The following is an 18,835-nucleotide window of genomic DNA, read 5'->3' as shown; positions in this document are numbered from 1 at the left end:
AAGAAAAAAAGAGTATTACCATCACCATTTTACCAATAAGACAATTAAGTTATGCCTACACTGCAGCTGAAGGTGTCATTTCCAGTCCGGTAGACGTACAGGCACTAGCTTTGATTTAGCTAGCATGCTAAAAATAGCATTGTAGCTGGGGCAGCACGGGTGGTGGTGTGGGCTAGCCAACAGTGTGCAATCCTGTCTGAGATGCTAGGTGGGTGGTCAGGCAGCTAGCCTGTACCACTGTGGCTGCACTATTTTTAGTGTGTTCGCTCAACCAAAGCTAGTGCATGTACATCTATCCGAGCTGGAAATTACACCCTCTCATGTCAGTGTAGATGTGCTTTAAGGCACGAAGAGGGGAACTGACATAGGCTAACATAATATAGGCTAACCTCTGAGCCGTGTACAATGTAATATGTAGTTTTCAAGGTTTCAAATGGTCTTATGGAAATAACTAAGTACACTGGCCTATGTCCCTGGAAACTCAACAGTCTCATAACGTCTGGTGTCATTTCCATTTCCTGTTACATGAACTTCAAGTGTAGTCTCAGTGTCATATCTGACGCAAACTCTACCAAGGGACTACACGATGCTCTTGAACGGAGGCGGACTCAGTCTAGCAATCTATTCTATTTTTAGCTACTATGATCCTTTGAAGAAAAACAGCCAGCGAACCAAGACCCTTCCAGCCATTCTGATCATAATGGAATCAAAGCTGCAAATTCCCACTCACATAAGAACTCCTTGTTTTCACAATAACTGCAGCATCTCTGCTACCACTTTGTGGTAATAGTAAATATTTGAATTAGTATTGACCACTACAGAGTACTTCTGTTACAGAATTTTTTATTTGACAGCATTTGGTGAATGGATTTTTTTGTCACTTACTGGACACTTTTATGTTTTATTCAATTTACGGATTCTGCACATTGGAGTTGTCACAGTTAAAACCTTTATAAAAGACCTGCTTGAAGAGTAAAAGCAAATGTCAATTTTCAGATGCTTATGAAAGAAAAAACATTTTAAAATAATAGCTCTAGGCATTACTCTGGTGAGACAGGCTTCAATGAGAGATAGGATCATAGTATATGAACCTGTTAAATAGCATTTTAAAAGAAAAATCCATAGTATAAATAGCTGCACATGGCAGAAATGAATTCACTCTTCAATAAGTAACAAAGTGCTAAGACCTCGTCTACATACTGGCATAGTTGAAGCAATACAGAATGAGCTATAGTGCTATAAGGGGCCTTTATGATAGTATAATTCAGTTCATGATAAGGCGTATACTCGTATAATCCCTATTAGTTTTTTTTAAAAATCACACCTATAGCCAACAGAGTTATATCGGTTCGGTACAAAAACTGTAAGTTGATCAGACCTTGAGAACTACATACCTGAATCTTTTATATTCTTTTTATCCTGCAGAATGGGAATGGATTAGTTATTTATTTTAAAAGGAACTCAATCTTACTCAATGGAATTTTTCATCATGTAGTAGCAAAATAATTGGACAGGCCAGGAATGTATATTTTTTCATTTGGCTACTTGGTCATCAATTTGTCAGCCTATGGTCTAATTAATACTCCCCTCTGTCTGACCTGAGAAAGTTACTAAATACACATCACTAAAATCCACTAGCAGAAGCATACCAGGAGCACCTGTTAAAAACTTAAGGTACTCTTCCTAAGATATTAAGGGTCTTCTTACACTGAAGTTAGACGCCTACGGCTGGCCAGTGCCAGCTGACTCCAGCTCACAGGGCTTGAGCTAAGGGGCTGTTTAACTGCAGGGCAGATATTTATGCTCTGGCTGCAGTCCAAGTTCTGCAACCCTCCCACCTCGCAGGATCCCGGAGCTGGGCTCCAGCCTGAACTCCAATGTCTACACTGCAATGTGGTTATGCCGATCTTAACACCCCACCACCCCCCATGTCAACAGCGCTATGTTGCCAGGAAAGCTTCTCCTGCCAACATAGCTAACGCCACTCACAGAGCTCTCGCCCGTCACTTTAGAGCATCTTCACCAGACGTCACTGACGTCAATTTGTAGTGTAGACCTGCCCCCAGTGAACATAATGGAAAGATTCCCGTTGGCTTTGCTGGGAGTTAGGCCCTGATCTAAAATAAGAAATTCTCTAGCCAAATGTCCTGACTGTCAGGATTAGAGGGGTTGGTAATTTGATTTATAGCTTCCCTGACCAGGAACTGAACCTGTGCTACAGTCGTGAGAATACTGAATCCAAACCAGAAGGGAGGTGGTCAGAATTATGACTTTTGGAAAAATTTTGACAATGCTACCAAAAAAATAAATAAATAAATAAATTCAATTGGCATTTCAAAAAAATTCTGACCAGCTCTAATAATGACTATGTATTGTTTGTGTTGTAGAAAGGTCCCAATTGAAATCAGGGTCCCACTGTGCTAGGCACCACAGAAACATAATGGGAAAGAGCCCATTATATTGTGTTACAATTACATTTCCGGTCACAAGACAGCTTCCCCCACTTGCTTCCAGGGAAGGGAAGAGCAGAGCAGTATCAGCAGCCAGGCCTACCTGCTTCTGCCTTCCTTCAGGCTCCCTGTCCTCCTCCAGCCTTCCTTCCTGTTTGCTTACAGAGTCCTAGCTGCTAGGCATAATGCTACCCAATTAGCCCTACAGCTGTATCTCCATTCCGTTAATTGGCCTCCTCTGCCCACTGCCTTGTCTTTCAATCAGAGCTCAATTAATATTAACTGGTGCGGAGTTGAGTGGCCGGGTGCTGAGTTCGCTCCTGAGCCAGCAGTCACTCTTCTTCAGCCAACATGCTTTAAATGATTTTGCTGTTGCACTAGGACAAATTAGGGAGCCAGCGAGGGTGAGCACCTTGAGGATTGGCCCCACGACGAAAGGGAATCCATTTGTTTTACCACTGATGGATCAATTGAGAATCAGAGCTCAGTCACAGCTTTCTTTTTTATTTCTGTCCCAGGTCCTCAAATTACGGCAGCCAACACCTCAGCCTTTAAATAGATAGCCCTGCAGCACAGAGCATGCTGAAAAGAACAAGTGACAGGCCCTTTAATTTATAGCAACAAAAAGCTGCCACTCTCCATTCTTCATGCTGAAATGGCAGCACTGAAAGTCCCTTGGCATCTGACATTTGAGGCAAGAAAATAGTTTGAATTAACCTCTTTTCAATCTTCATATGCAATCTCTCGCATTTATCAGCAGCTTGCCGGGGCCCTGTGTGGACTGCAGCACCGCCAGAGAGCTTGGTCATAAATGTTATCTACTTTTAGCTTACTGGGGAGGAAATGCTATCTGGAGTAACTCATAGGCAGAGGAGTAATTGTTGAGGTGAGCCAATCAGTCAATATCCATGGAAGGGCTTCTGAAGTCTTCCGGAACATGGCTGTTAACTTCTAGGTCATCACACACTTTGTGGCTTGCATAGCTCGAGCTTATTGCTCACATCAGGGGCTCCTTGAATTACTCCATCCCCTCTCACAGCCTCCCTGTGCGCGCCACGCTCCCACCCCCCTCCATTTCAGGGACTCTCTGCAACTCTCCCCAGCCACCCCCTGCCATCGGTCCTGTGTGCCCCCCATTCTCCATCCCATGTGAATGGCTCTGTGTGCATCCCAAAAGAAATCTGGTATTGTTTCTTTCCCCGGCACACAGCAGGGGAGGCACCTCTGATTCCTGTTCAGACTGGGAGTTCCCGGATGTCCTGCATGATCATCCGGGATGTGTTCAGAACACTGACAATAGTGGAGAGCAGTGCAGGGTACATCCTTTCAGACAGAGCTAGCAGGGGCACCGTAAATGGGGACCATTGAAAAACACTGTGAAATGCAGTTAGAAACCCATGGAATGATGGGACGGAAAAAAACTGCATCATGGGATGTTGAGCCCACACCCGTGATGCACTGCAATCCACCCCGCCTCCTCACAACTCTCAGCTGCAGAAAGTGGAGAGCTGCACAGTGGGATAGCTACCTACAGTGCACGGCTCACAGGGTCAATGCTAGAGCACCAATTGTGGATGCTCTCCACCGACAGAAGGAGCACTGTATGAATGTGCACAAGCGATATAATGAGAGCGCTTTTTGATCGTTGGCGTAATTTGCATCGACTAAATTCTGTAGTGTACACAAGGCCTATCATCATAGGACACATGGCTACAACACTGCACACAAACACACAAGACATCCATTAAACAACAAAGGAATTCAGGAACAGAAGTTTCCTGTAACCGATACAACTTATCATGTATAAATAATTCTCACATTTGAAAATATTTGTTTAAAAAAAAAATCTGTTTTCGTTTTTCTTTCTCCTGCTTTTTAAAAAAAAACTATATCCATTTTACCAGTAAAATAGAGGGAGGGGAGAGTAAATACTTTTATAGTGAAGTGAATATTTTGAAATATACTCAAAAGTTAATATTTTTGTCAGTAAAATAGAGGGTGGGGAGAGAAAAGGAAAAAAGAGGAAAAATTATAAACTGAAAACCGAAAAACAGACTAAAAATTGGTTGATCACTCTCAAAGGCTAAAATAAAGTGAAGTCACTAGATTTATTCAACTCAAAACCTGCATCATGTTTCCATTCAGTATTGTTATTTCTTGAAAGAAGAATCCTCAGTAAATTTACCTAAAAGTATGAAATTGTGAATGAAAAGCATTTTGTAAGCTTAGTGTGTATAACAATGGAAGCACCAGAAATGAAAAGAGAATAGAGGATGGTAGGAAAAAATGTGTTTATCCAAGCAGTGCTTGGGATGAAGCTACGATCTAAATAAATGTCCTTAGCGCTAAGCTGATTATTCTTTTTCCAAAAGACTTTTCACATTTTTTCAGAAGCCACTAACCTTGCCTCAGGCTACCATATCATCTGCCACTAAGACAAATGCTAAAAACTTGTCATCACATTACACCTTCCACCCCAAAGTTCCAATCAATGCCTTGTCTAGCACAGGCTGCAGACACATCCTTGATGTTTAATCCTGTCTTAGCGGGAGGAGAGGTGAGAACAGTTCTGTATCAGACGTTCTTCGCACTTTCAGCCATGCTGTGAATATTTTTAAGCAACATTATCATTTTCTCACTTATAGAAAACTACTATGTTTATGGAGCCACACATTCCAGCAGCAATGATCTACTATAAATATAAAGTATCCCTGATACTGACTTGTAACACACTCACCGGTGTGTTACATGTGTACATGAATGTGTGTGTGGAAGAGCGGGGAGTACAAGTCTATTTCTTCCAAAGGAAGTTAGTAGAAATGGCATATTTAACTTTGCATCCTTTCATTTCACTTCACAGCTTTTGATCAAAGATCTACATAATTGAATTTAAAAATAATTACATTCACATAAAAAATAATCAACACAACAGGCTTGACTTCATGGTGGTTGAAGGAATTTAATTTGATGCTGATGGGTCTGTTTAAAATTCTAAAAGCTCATGTCACTTCACCTGGGGGAAAAAACCCACATGTATTCGAATGGAGATACTGACCAAGCACACGTTTGCTATTGGGCAATGTGTGCTGAGCATCTTTCATTTTCCCCTGGCCTGAATTGATAAAATGGAGCTGGTGAGCGCTGAATGCTTTTGAAAATCTGACCCATATTCAGATGCCTACAAGGGAGCTGAGACCTTTGGAAAACCTGGGCCCTGATTATGGCTACTGGGCTTCTGCAAATATGGCCCAGTGGTCTTTTGAAAATCTAGTGAAAATTAAAGTGTCATCATATCTGTGTTGGTCCCAGGATCTTAGCGACACAAGGCATGTGAAGTAATCTCTTTTATTAAACCAGAAGATGATCCAGTAAAACATATTACCTCACCCGCCTTATCTCAAATATTTAAAGATAGGTAAAGATAGAAAAGTGCAAGGGTTTTTTTTGTTTTGTTTTTTAAAATCTTGGACACATTTCTCTTCCCATGCAGCTCATTAAGAGAATAATAGGGTTTTTTTTCATATAATTAATTCTTGTTTTCTTTTGACTCATTTTGTTCTATTTTATGTTATTTAAAGTTCTTTTCAATTCCTCTTTTGAGTTGTATTGTTAGCTATATACCCAAAACAAGGAATTTACCGAAGGGTTCTCTCCCTTAAACTGCGTCCCACTAACCCCAGAGCAGACAGACACATTGCCCCACAACATCCTCCAAATAAGGACAAAGTGATTGTCATCAGACTCAGGCTGCCCCATAATACAACCATAGACACACAACAATATTTCTGGAATTTCCTCCTTCCCTGCATACTCCAAACAGGACATGCAACACACAGCCCCGGCATCTTTCACCACACCCCAGCTCTCCAGAAAGTACAGTCCCAGTGTCAGTCCTCTTCTGTCCCTAGGCCAGGACAGCCTTTGTAGCTGGAATGTAACTCCGCTACCTCCAGTGAGCCCCACCACCCCAGCCTCTCTGAAGCTCTCCAGCAGGGAGATGTCAGCAGCCAGCCGACTCCTCCACTGTTCTGCTGCCTTCAGCCCTCTCTGTGCCTTGCCTCCAGTTCTCCAACTTAGAGCCCACAGGCCCCCTCCCCAAACATACAGTTTCTGGCAGCTCCCACCTGCCCGACTCCCACTCAAGCATCTCTGTCCTGGTCTACTCCTAAGACTTAGTTTGTCCTAGTTATGTCATCCAAGGCTGTGAAAAATTTCATGCCATGAGCACCACAGTGAGGCCGACCTAACCACCCATGTTGACACGGTTAAATCAAGGGAAGGTTTCTTCTCTCACCCTAGCTACTGCCTCTTGGAAAGGTGGGTTAACGATATGGATGGGAAACCTCCAGCCATCGATGTCGGAAGTATTTGCACTGCAGCGCTACAGCAGCACAGCTGTGCCGCTATCGTGTAGACGCACCAGGTCTCTCCAACTCACTGGGTCAACTCCCTCATCTTCTATAGCCCCCCCCGGTGTTGGAAGCACCTGCTCTGGCACAGGAGAGCTGGACTGTCTTTAATCACAGGAGCCAGCCATCCCGTGACAGCTACGCAGTGAGTTGTCGTACTGTGAATCTTGGGATACACTCCCCAATAGCTGTATTGCCGGGCAGGGCCTGACACAACACCAGTGTAGATGCAGGGCGTGATAGCACAGCAGGTGTGGTTGGGCTCTTGTGGGTCAAGCTAGCACGGGTTGACTAACCTGTGGTGTCTTACCCTATGGTTGTTGAAGAGAAGGCCTCAGTTAGTTTGAGACTGGAAAGCACTTAAAATCATTGAGGCATAAAGTACAGCCAGTTGTTCACAACTCCTTAGGTTGTTATATCTTAGAAAGCTACCATTACTCGGCTTTATGGTGATTATAAAATAACCAAAGGCAGCTGTGAAAGTCTCGATGTTCCTAACAGATTTATAGGTCTCAACAACATAATTCGATTACACCACAGAGCTGGCAATTTTATACTCCACATAACATTTTTGCCCAAAAGGATGTGACAACATAAAAGTCTTAAAACCATACAACTGACACCTGGTGCTACCATTGTTACCGTTTTACACAGAGCTCTGCAGGGGTTGCTTCACAAGAAGATGAACCAAGATATGTAGGCTCAGTCAGGTCTGGTTAGTCAGATTCATGGGGCTAGATCGTATAATCCATACTCCGGGGATGACACACATGAGCAAAGCGCTCAGCAGCATGAGTCAGGGTTGCACTGTGTAGCCCACAGAGAGAGACTCTAAAGATCTACTCCGTCACATAGTCCTTCCCCCGGCCGTCTCATTTCAAAGAGTTCAAGGAAAACCACTTTGGGGTCCCTTCTGATTTATGTCTTATGCTCCTAAAAACCACATGCTTCAGCTGGCCACCTACAGGGATCAGGAAAGGATTTTTTTTCCCTCTAGGGTATTCTGGGGGGGTGGTGGTGGTGGTGGTGGGTTGGGCTTTTTATTTGTTTGTTTGGGGGGGTTGTTTTGTTTTTTTCCATCTCCATCCTCTGAAGCATCACAGATGGCCACAGCGAGGTAGGACGCTAGAGAAGGAGAGTCAGGACTCTGAGGTGGCACCAAGCATTTTATCTCAAGTGCTTGTCTGGCTGGTTATTGCTCAGAGGCTCAAGGTCTAAGCCATTGCCATATGGGGGAGTCCAAGAAGAAATTTTCCCCCAGGTCAGATTGGCAGTGACCTTGGAGGGGTGGGTTGCCTTCCTCTGCAGTGGGAGGGGGGTGTGCAGGTCATTTGCCAGGATTATCTGGGTATATCTCTCTTAATTATTTGCCTGCCATTGTGGGGGCCTTGGACACTGGTGTACCTCGGTCCCTCCTAGTCTCTGCCTCTGGTATGTAACAGTTTAGTCTCCTGAGGGGCTGTAATACTTTGGTCCAATTTTGGTTGTTAAGTTTAGTGTGTGGGTGATAGGTGGTGTTGGTGGCCTGTGACATGCAGAAAATCAGACAATGATCTGGTGGCCCACTTTCCTGAACCCAGATGGGTCCAAGGAGGCTGGACAGTCCAAAGGACTCAGACATCTACCCAAAGAATGCCCTGGAGCGGTGGGGAACTTGTGGCAGGGACATTAATTTAGTCTTTATTGTTTAGTATGATCTCTAGTTTCCTGTGCTTTACATGCTTCAGTATAAAGAAGCATACAGGTGTTAGACTGTGCAAAGAATGTGTGTGTGTGTGTGTGTGTGAGAGAGAGAGAGACTGCTTTACAACTCCTACATGCCTCTGAGAGAATTAAACTGTAACCAGAAGCGTCACACCTTTCGGGGGGAATTCTGGGGAAGGATTGCATTAATGGGGTGTCAGCACTGGCCTTCGGCCTAGGGCAGGTAGGCTAAGGAGCCCCATTTGTGATACGGGATAGCAGACAGAGTCAGTGCCGAGGAAATGTGCCACGGAGGCCATAGAAGGAACCAGCGTTATAACCTGCTGACACTCTAGAAACGTCACACACACAGAGGCCTGGATTCCCCTCACAGCCATCTTAGAGGGTGGTCGGCAAGGTGCACCATGACAAAGACTAGACTAGTGAAGTGCTCTGAAATGTATACTACGTTTAAAGAGCCTGAATCTGGAAGGTATTTTAGCATATAAGTAACTTCACTGAAGTCAATGGGACTGTTCACTTGGTGGAAGTTTGGCAAATGCTTAAATACTTTCCCAAATCAAGGCCCACAGGACATTCCTCCTCTGAAATGTAACTAAAAATGGCATCATGGGGTCCCATGTTTATTTGTCTGGCAATTTCCGCAGAGTATCTGCTGGTACTGTCTACCCAGCTCCACATCTGAAAGAAAAGCTGGAATCTTTCTGGGTCACACGTTACCAGCCACAGAGATTCTGCAGTCAAAACTTAGTCAGCAACTCCTTTGATGATGCACTAGCCAGAATAAATCTAGCTCACTCTCCCAGACCTGCATTGGCTCTGCAACACTAGCCTATTTAGTCACTAAAGTAAGCAAATATGACTCAAAATACACAGAGGAAGGGTGCAATTTTTACATAGTCACTCTTCAGAGCAGAGAGTTACATTTCAACATGTAGTCATTAGGCATGCAGCAACCTTTGCAGAAACTGTACTCCAGAGTCATCATAGGGTGTTTAGCACAATTCTTCTGGTCTCTTGTGCTTACATTTTGCTGTTCCCTGAGATTACATGATTCTTGTGAGTTGTTTCAAAGGACAGAGCAATACAGCAAAGTATGAAAAGTCTCAGAATTAGTCAAACAAACTTTTTTTTTCCCCTCGGGACATTACAGCTCCTGAGGTGGTAATCAGTTCTGCAGCCAGTCTATGCTAGTGATCTGAATCTAGTTTACATTTTAATCAAAATACCATTAAGATAAACTATTTATTTTACATTTCAGAATTCAATTTTTTTTTCTCCTGGTAAAAATACTGCGAGAAGTTGTAGTTAGACTTAGAGATTAATTTAATCTTTGTTTTTAAGGTCTAGGTCTTGTCCCTGATAAATGTTAAACTGGTAGGAATAGAATTACATCAGACCTTGAAGCAGAAAAGGGGTAAAGAACCTACATGTACAGGCAGCATGCTCCAGTAGATAGGGAACTGGACTGGGAGTCAGAGGACCCGGATGCTATTCCAAGCTCTGCCACTGACTTCTTATGTGACCTTGGTCAAGTCACTTATGTGCCTCCATTTCCCCATCTGTGATATCAGGGTAATAATACTGACTTTCATCTGTAAAGCTTTTTAATCTCTACTGATGAAAAATCCTATGTGGAGTTGATTTTAGCAGGTGCTGAAATGGCCCTTATCAGAGCCAAAGTGGTGGCGTTAATGCAGCAAGAAGGGGGAGCCAGTTGAGGGATTTATTGCAGGAGCAGGGCTTTCGGGAGTATTTTCAAAATCACTAGATGTAACGTTTTCTCACGTGCCAATCAATTCAGGCTTTTTACATTTCCTATGCATCTGCTGACCTCTATTTTAGAACACAAATAAAACAATATTTAAAAAAGAAGAAGACAGCAGTTGCAAAACAGCAGTAACTTGTGCTGAGGTAAGCTGCCGTCGATGATGATCTGCACGTAAAGGACAGCAGGAATCCAAATGATTGTTTATCTCTAAAACCTGCTGGTATAAGTAAGTCTGTTGTTTACATAAACCATCTGATATATTTTGGAATGCTGTTGCATATTAAATGATCTGTCCTCTCCCTACCCTACTTGCTGCACTAAGCCAAATATTCTGTTTGCTGTGCTTCACATCATTCGGCAATGGCAGATGCTATGGCAATAAGATTAGGAGCAGCATAAACTGCACAGTCAGTTATATACACACACACCCTTGCATCTCTTTCTAGAGTCAAATAATTAACAAGGAGGGAGAAAAAAGTCACATACCACATGAAAAAAAAAAATGAAGTGGCTTGTTTATACCAAATACAGATTCACTGTGGACACAATTAATGTGAAGAGGGAAAGAGAGGGCGTATGGGGAGAGGGAGAAATAAGCAAAAGCCATTATGTTAAAAATAAAGAGCCGTACGGCTGCAAAAACTTAGGTCAGGTCTACACTATCAACATACATTGGTATACCAATGTCACGTAGGGATGTGAAAAATCCACACACCTGAGTGGCAGAGTTATACTGACCTAATCCCCACTGTTAAAAGCATGTCGTCGATGGGACAGCTTCTCCCGTGGAGAAGGCTACTGCCTCTTGTGGACGTGGATTAACAATGCTGATGGGAGATGCTCGTAAGGAGCCACTGCAGAATTCTTAATGCACTGAGAGATTCAGCACTTACAGCAAGAGAGGCATGACATCGAATGAACAAGTTGGCAAAAGCAAGTCCTTGCACAGCAGAGCTCCAGAAAAAATATTGAGGCACGAGCCATAACATTGGAGGAAACTTTGTGTTTGTTTTTCATGATTTGCCTAAGGAACTCAGTGGCTCCAATCCATCGTCGGGCAGGTAGTGACCAAAATTAACTAACATCCAATGGCTTCCCTCTGGCCTATGTGAAATGAGATATTGGTTTGGCTTCGCATCCTGGTACGCTGGTGTTTATACCACAACTGGCACAGTTTTTAGCAGAGAGGCGAGGGACTGAACTATTCACCCCTTGAAGTGATCCCTCCACAGAGGTTTGATTACTAACGTGTCAGTTCAGTGTGAAGGAAGCATAGAGTCCTAGATCTTAAAGCCAGAAGGGACCACGACTAGATCATCTAATCTGGTTCCCTGTCTATCACAAGGCCACCAGCGCCACCCAGCACCCGCACGTGAAACCTAACAACCAAAATGAAACCTAAATATTACAGCCCACAGGAGACTAGACTGCCATGTGCCACCGGTAGAGAATGGGAGGGACCAAGGTGCCCCAGTGCTCGAGGCCCCGCAATGGCAGGCAAATGATGAAGTAAGATAGACCCAGCTAATCCTGGCCGGTCTATGTCACGGCTTTAACCTCTTCTGTTTGCTCACTGGTTTCCCAATCTGTCGATCCAACACTTTTCACAACACAGAAGGCTTTGTCTTCAGTGCCCCGTAGTTTGTATTTAGGGGGAGGAAAAAGGGTTGAATAGCAGTGTGTAATTCTGCCAGGTGGACACTGCAGCCATGAACTAAAAGGCTCCTAGTTAGTGGCATATACTGCTATTCACACCCTCATAGTCCGGACTGTGGGACAGTGTAGACATAATCTAAAGCTTCAGATTTCAGCAACACACTCAAGCACATGCTGAAATGCCGGGCTATACAGAGATGGAATTGACTCATCTCTAAGCTCACTGGAAATACTTCCTGGAAAACAAACACTACGGTATATAATGATCTATTTGACCTGCTGTGAGAGGCAATTAATGACCTAACTCTGATGGATTTCATACACTAGTAGAAATTGACTGCAAAACAAGAGGAGGAGGAAATATTCATTATACAGCCAAGATGCTGAGCTTCTTAGAAAATCTGGCCCTAAACTTGGATTTACTGTAGCCTTGCTATTGTACTTTGCAATTAACACAATGCTGCCTGTAACCTCCTTGGGGATTTTCCTCACCAAGGTATAATTCACCTCTGTACAAAGGGCAACACTACCCTGATGCAAGACTTGGACCCTCAAAAGGGTGCTTAAATAGGAATGAAGAAGTATGTAGGCCTTATTTTGGCCCTTGAGCACAGGTGAATTTCATCCCAAGAGACACAATAGGACGTTCAGTTGCTAAAAGGAGCTTCTTCTCTGTCTCTAAAGGAGCTCAGCCAGGGACTATTTTATATAAACACCTCTCCCGCTATAATGAAGATTAATATTTAACAGCAATCTGGTTGAGAAACAACTAGAAAGGCCTATATTCAAAAATCTCCTGCAGCCTAGCGCTCCATCCCTACTCTCTTATTCTTTTCAGAACACTTAATTGGATGGGCTCTTAATATGGTGGAAAGATAAAGCAAAATTACCACACAGCAGACAATTTAAAAAGGGCTGACGTTCTTTGAACAGCCAAATATTTAATATTCTGCCTTGTGCAAGCACTTCGGCACCTTCATCTACAGGGAAAGATTAAGACAATGTTTTCCTAGTGAATCTGTTAACTCAATTGTTTATTTTGTAGCATATTCCCCCTCCTCCTTGTTTGATGTCATCTCTCCCTGCATCATGTCACATACTATAAACCTGAAACCCTAATCAATTTCGGGCAGAGAGTTGTGGCAAAATATTTTTAAAATGACTAGTGATTTTGGACACCCAACATCAGACAATTTAGAGAGGCCTATTTTTTCCCAGGTGCTCAGCACTCTGAAAAGTTAGGGTCCTGAAAGATGTCTCCAACTGGGCACCCCCAAGAACTGCAGCATTTAAAATCTCTAATCACTTTTGGAAACCTTCCTGCCAGTTTCTTTATTCTGTTTGTAATGTGATGTGTGCACACACGACACAATTGACAACATGAATTCCAAGCATTACATCAAAGCCATCCTAAATCCTAATGCCGTTAGGTTGTAATTTGAATACTGAATAGGAGCTTGTGAACGTTACCCTGCTGCAAGTGTACTGAATGTATTTTCACTTCTGCAGAATTCAGTGGCCCAAATTTTGCCTTGATTTTACACCCTGTGCAACTCTAGTGAAGTCACTAGGCCAGATTCCATGCTCAGTTACACTGTCATAAATCCAGCGCCTTCAATGGAGCAACTCGAAAAATGCACTGGTAAAACAAAGACCGGAACTTGCCCCGTTGATGGCATGAGTCACGGCCCACTGAGTATGTGCTGCAATTGCAAGCAGATTGCTTTTCCTGGAGGCTTATATAAAACAGGCTTGTTTTGAACTGGAGGGAAATAGAAAAGTCTAATTAGCTCACTCCACAGATGCAATTCAAAATCAATCTTGCTCAAGAAAAATTATTTTAATCTTCTGACTTTGTTCAGTGCCTTGCAGATATCATCCCTGGCAGGGAACCAGATGCAGCAGCTCGGAGAGTCAATTGGAAATTGTCCCTGTCACCACTTATAACTGCACCAGTCCACACATAAAACAGGCTCTTTTTATACAGCTGTGGGAAAAAAACGGAGATCCAAATATCGGACAAAGGAGGGGAAGAAATCATAACTCAGTGGAACCATCAGACTTTTGATCTAAAAGAATGCTTAAAAAAAAAAAAAAAAGAGCAGGGGAGTTACAAACACCACCCTTTCTTGTTTAAAATGACAGCATATGGCATGGATTCAGCACCATTTTATTATCCACCTGCCATGATCCCATTTTTGGAGAGCAATCCCTCTATATTTTATTTAAAAGAGGATCATGGAATTTGTTATATAAAAGTCAGTGGGAACTGCAGAACTGAAGCTACATCTACATATGGGTGCCACAGTGGCACAGCTATGATGCTGCTGTAAGGCCATTGCATAGACACTTCCTAGAGTGACGTAAGGAGTTTTCCCATCACTGTAGGAACCACACCTCCACGAACAACGGTGACTAGGTGGACATGCAACTGTTATGACTGAAATATGCAAGACAGCATTAAATTAACCCCAGCCCCACCTTATTGTATCATGGTAGCATCTACAGGCTCAAAATCAAGTCAGGGACCCATTGCCCTGGGCTATGTACAAGCATTAAGGACAATCCCTCCTCCTGTCAAGAGAGTTTAATCTAAATAGACAAGATATGCACCGGGTACAGAGAAGGGAATATTATCAGTTTACAGATGGGGAACTGAGGTACTGAGAGTTTAAAGCTATGCCCTCATTGCCCCCACAGTTTGGCCTCCATGGGGTAAATAGCAGTGCGCACCAAAGAAACTCCCCCATCTGGATGTTGCATGTGAGAACTACAGGGGTTCTAGTTCTGTTTGAAGAGGACCAAATTAATGAGAACTAGAAGCCTTTTCGTTCATGCCTGCAGCATCCACATAGGGATTGTTATAGCACAGCGCTTTGGTGCATCCTGCTCTTCATACTCCCTATAATCTGAACTGCCACGCAGTGTACACAAGCCCTAAGTGACTTGCCCAAGGTGACAAAGAGAGTCTGTGGCAGAGCCACCAATTGAACCAGATCTCCTGAATCCCAGTCCAGTGCCTCAACCACAAGACCAGCCTTCCACTGACACCATTGTCCAAAGAAGGAGTCAGGACAATATCTTTTAGAGTGAGGGTGTGTAAATATACTGGTGCTCCGATACCACAGAGATGGGCACATAAAAAAAGGAAGAGACACTGTTCAAGAGTATAATTAATTACCCAATCAGACCCTCCCTGCTGCAATTGCTTATCGCCGCCTCAATAAACCTGTAAATTAATGGAGTGAAGCTTGACCATGCTTTTTGTTGATATACAAAATTATTTCTCCAGAGAAGTCCATGATGCATTAAGACTAAGTGATTTCAGCATGATTCATTGTACACCCTTCCCTAGTTTCTTCTCCAGTGCAGCCAGTTTTGTTTCATGCTACTTCAAATCTAGTAGCACAGAGAACCACAATTTTTGATACTTCTGCTTCAGTCTTCATGGTGGGGAGAAAAAAACCTTCAGGGTGATAGGCAGACAGTGTTTAAGTGGTCTTGACGCAAAGCTGACGGAATGATAGATGTCTCAATTAATAGGCACCTAGGAATGTGACAGGTTAATGAAGCTCACACATACAGACTGCATGTAAGTATTCCTTAAATGAGACCTTCGAGCTAAAAATATAAATTAGTTCCATTGACTTTCCAAGAATGAAGTCATGAAAAAATCATTGTGAAAATTTAGGATGACAAGTTTTCCGATTTATCTTGAGGTATTGCTCAGGCGTACTTCAAAAACCAGACAACTAATATACAGGCTGTAGTTAAATAAGACCAGCCTGAAGGATTAGTAGATAACACCATCCACAAAAATGAAGGTGATCTGGGTTTGGGTGCAACATGACACTCACTCTCAGACCAGCTAAAGCTGAGGGGTTTTAGAATGTCATTAGCATACATTAATTCCAATGCCTTTCTTGTAGGCTGCAGCCATTGAGCAACCTGCAGTGCCTGAATCTCCTCTGAAGGTCACTAGAAAAGAAACAACTTCAGTCAAAGATCTTTGTCTAATGTCTGACGGCTTGCCTGCCCTCCAGAAATTTTGCTGATATAACCATGCCAGCAAAGCCTCCTAGTGGAGACACAGTGTATGCTGGCAAAAGGAATAGTTCTGCTGGCATAGCTACACCATCTCCCTGAATGAGAGTAACTGTACTGACAAAAGCCCTCTCTGTCAGGATAGTGGCATCTACACCAGGAGTTTTGCCAGCATAACTATGTCAGCAAGGATGTGTGATTTTTTTTCCCCCACACTCCAACCTAACATAGCTATGCCAGCAAAATTTCATTGTGTTGACCAAGGCTTAGTGTGAACACTGGGCTAAATGTCCTTGAATATCCCAGAAGAAGAACACAAAATGGATGGCCTAAGGCAGTATTTCCCACCACTGTGGAGAAAGGAGCAGATAGGCATCAGGTTTATCGAGGGCATGAGGGAAAGGAAAGGAGAACAACAATGGGAGCAAGGAAAGATGCAAGCCCCAGGATCTGCCCGCTCTCCTGCTCAACATGGCATAAACACAGGAAATAAAGAAGTGGGTAACCCTCCTCATAAATCCTCTTTCTTCCATCTCTGTTCTCACAGGAATAACCCTATGAGATTGGGCCATCTAATCCAGCATCCTGTGTCCAAGAGTGGCTAATACAAGACACTTCAGAGGAAGGTGTAAATCCCATGTGATGTGTATGTGACTGAAAGTACATAATATTTTGTTTTTTCTGTACCAAAACATCACGTAGCTGTCTGGTCAGTAGGGTGGAAGGGGCACTGAGGAAAGAAAATGGGAAGTGAATGCAAAAAGTATAAGAAGAAACAGAAAGCAAAAGATGGCATTAGAAAACCGTATTACCGGAGCTCAATGAGATTTCTGTCCCCAGCCTGTAGCACTCATTGGAGCTCTCCATTATACAGACTGGATTGCATATAATTTGAAAGAAAAGAGAAGACAGAAATATGATGTTTTTGCTTTAACAATGCTTAGCTGCAGGTACAGTGTGTACTGGTTGTGTGAGTGCCAATTACAGCTAAATATAATTTGGCCAACCTGCTTTTGTATTAAATGCCTAACATATAATTTGCAGTCCTGGCGAGATGGATATTTTGCTTCTATTTTCATGGCTTCACTTCTAGTTATCGCTGGCTGTAATGATCCCAAGAGATGTTGGCAAAACTGATCATTCCAATACATACCACATTTATCAGTGGACTCTAACAGTCTACTGCATGTCTCCATATTTTCCCTGATCTCACAGAGACTTTGGGCTCAGTCTTGACACAGGCAAAATATCCCCAACAGTCAGTATTTGTTTTGCCTGAGCATCCACAATCAGGGCCAGGTTTCCAAAAGAACTCACTGCCCATTGGGTGCTGAGCACTTTTGGAAATCTAACTGCACTTGTGGGCTCTGAGCAAAGGAAAATGCAGCCCTGAGCTCTGTCAAAAATCTAGCTCTACCAGTGTGACAAAAACTTTTGATATACCAAAGCCTGGAAAGAATTTGAGAACTCCCTTGCGTTGTTAAAGGCATCAATGTTTCTGAATGACTCAAACAGCGAAGTTTCCAGAGAGAAAGGCTGTTAGATCCTAGCCCAGGTTATTCAGCCTCAGCATTTTCAATTATATTTTTAACTCGATAAATTATTGGGATTTTTTTAAATCCTGGAGTCAGACAAACTCATCCTTCCTTAATGTGCTAAAGGTTTGCTACATGTTTAGGTGAAAGTGATGTGTGGCTGCAATTTAAAACAGCCAGAGCTAATCTGGAATAAATCAACTGGTGCAGTGAGACACGGCAAAATCCTTCGCTCAGATGGTATGAAAATTCCCAGTAGCAGCAGCTGGACACTTCAGTCTGTCTTACAGGTTATTGGGAAGATGACACATCAGTCTGCATTTGTGGCATACAGAGCACAGAAAAGGTGAATTTCACAGGCATTTTACAGTCAGTTATATTTTAAATTACTAATAATTATATTTTGTCAATTACCTAGATGAGAATTCAGCATCCTCTGCAGAATTTTAATTTAATTAGCTGTGATATTCAGAGTAAAACGTTAGTGTATTGCTGGCAAAATTGACTAATGGCTCTTCAAATTTAATTAGGCTGTATTGAATCAATAGGCAACCTCAGTGGCAGGCTGGGTTGCAGAAATCAAATTGCCATTTGTTTGTGTGCCTGTTTTCTCCTGTGCTGCAAAAATAATAATAAACGCCAGCCTCTATTTTGAGACTTCATGTAGTAACAATGATTAGTCCCATGGTATGCTGTGGCCTTTAGAATTTATCACCTTTGTGGCTTATGAGCCACAAATTCTTGAAAACCCCAGCCTTATCAACTCTCTAAATGTTCTGCTAAGGAACCAGAGGTGACTATCTTAAAGCAGGAGAACTCTGCTTCACTTAGATTAATTGCTTAGAAAAGTGTAATGAGCAGAACGTGGGAATTCTTTCCTCAAAACAATGGATGGCTGAGGGATCTGGGTAAAAGAATGCACAGTCCTTGCAATTGGTAGTAATCCAGCTCATGTCAAGAGCAGCCCAGAATGGTTACCTTTTAGTGGATATTTGGAAGTCTATATGACATGACATAGTGTATGACATATGTCAGTGACATAGTGTCAACTGCTCCTAAATACAAAAACACCACTCAATTTTGCATTAATTGTCAGGCTTATAGGCAATTTCAACTGAGAAGACAAGAAGTGAATGGGCTTTGGAGAATGAATTTCTCTTACTCCTAGAGGGGGCTGATCCAGATGAGGTACATTGGTGGGACAGTATTGCCCGATGCCCTGCTTCTGCAAATGAATTCACTCTTTAGACATGTCAGGCCAGCACT

General features: G+C 42.8%; 1 protein-coding gene across 6 annotated transcripts in view; it reads right to left on the bottom strand.

Annotated features, from left to right (window-relative positions):
* Nucleotides 1–18,835, bottom strand: part of PITPNM3 (PITPNM family member 3) — a 315,040-nt gene that overhangs the window by 116,908 nt on the left and 179,297 nt on the right. The window contains exon 1 of one of the 6 annotated variants that reach the window (XM_067538002.1): nucleotides 2,554–2,588. The exons of the other annotated variants lie outside the window; for them this stretch is intronic. The gene's annotated coding sequence lies outside the window, so the exon portion shown is untranslated. Of the gene's footprint in view, nucleotides 1–2,553; nucleotides 2,589–18,835 lie in introns of those variants that run through there. 6 annotated transcript variants of the gene reach the window in all.

This window comes from Emydura macquarii, unplaced genomic scaffold, assembly GCF_026122565.2.
Source record: "Emydura macquarii macquarii isolate MOO-44397 ecotype Brisbane River unplaced genomic scaffold, CSIRO-AGI_Emac_v2 contig_450, whole genome shotgun sequence".
NCBI classification, from domain to species: Eukaryota; Metazoa; Chordata; order Testudines; family Chelidae; genus Emydura; species Emydura macquarii.
This window is presented reverse-complemented; position numbering and strand designations above follow the sequence as displayed.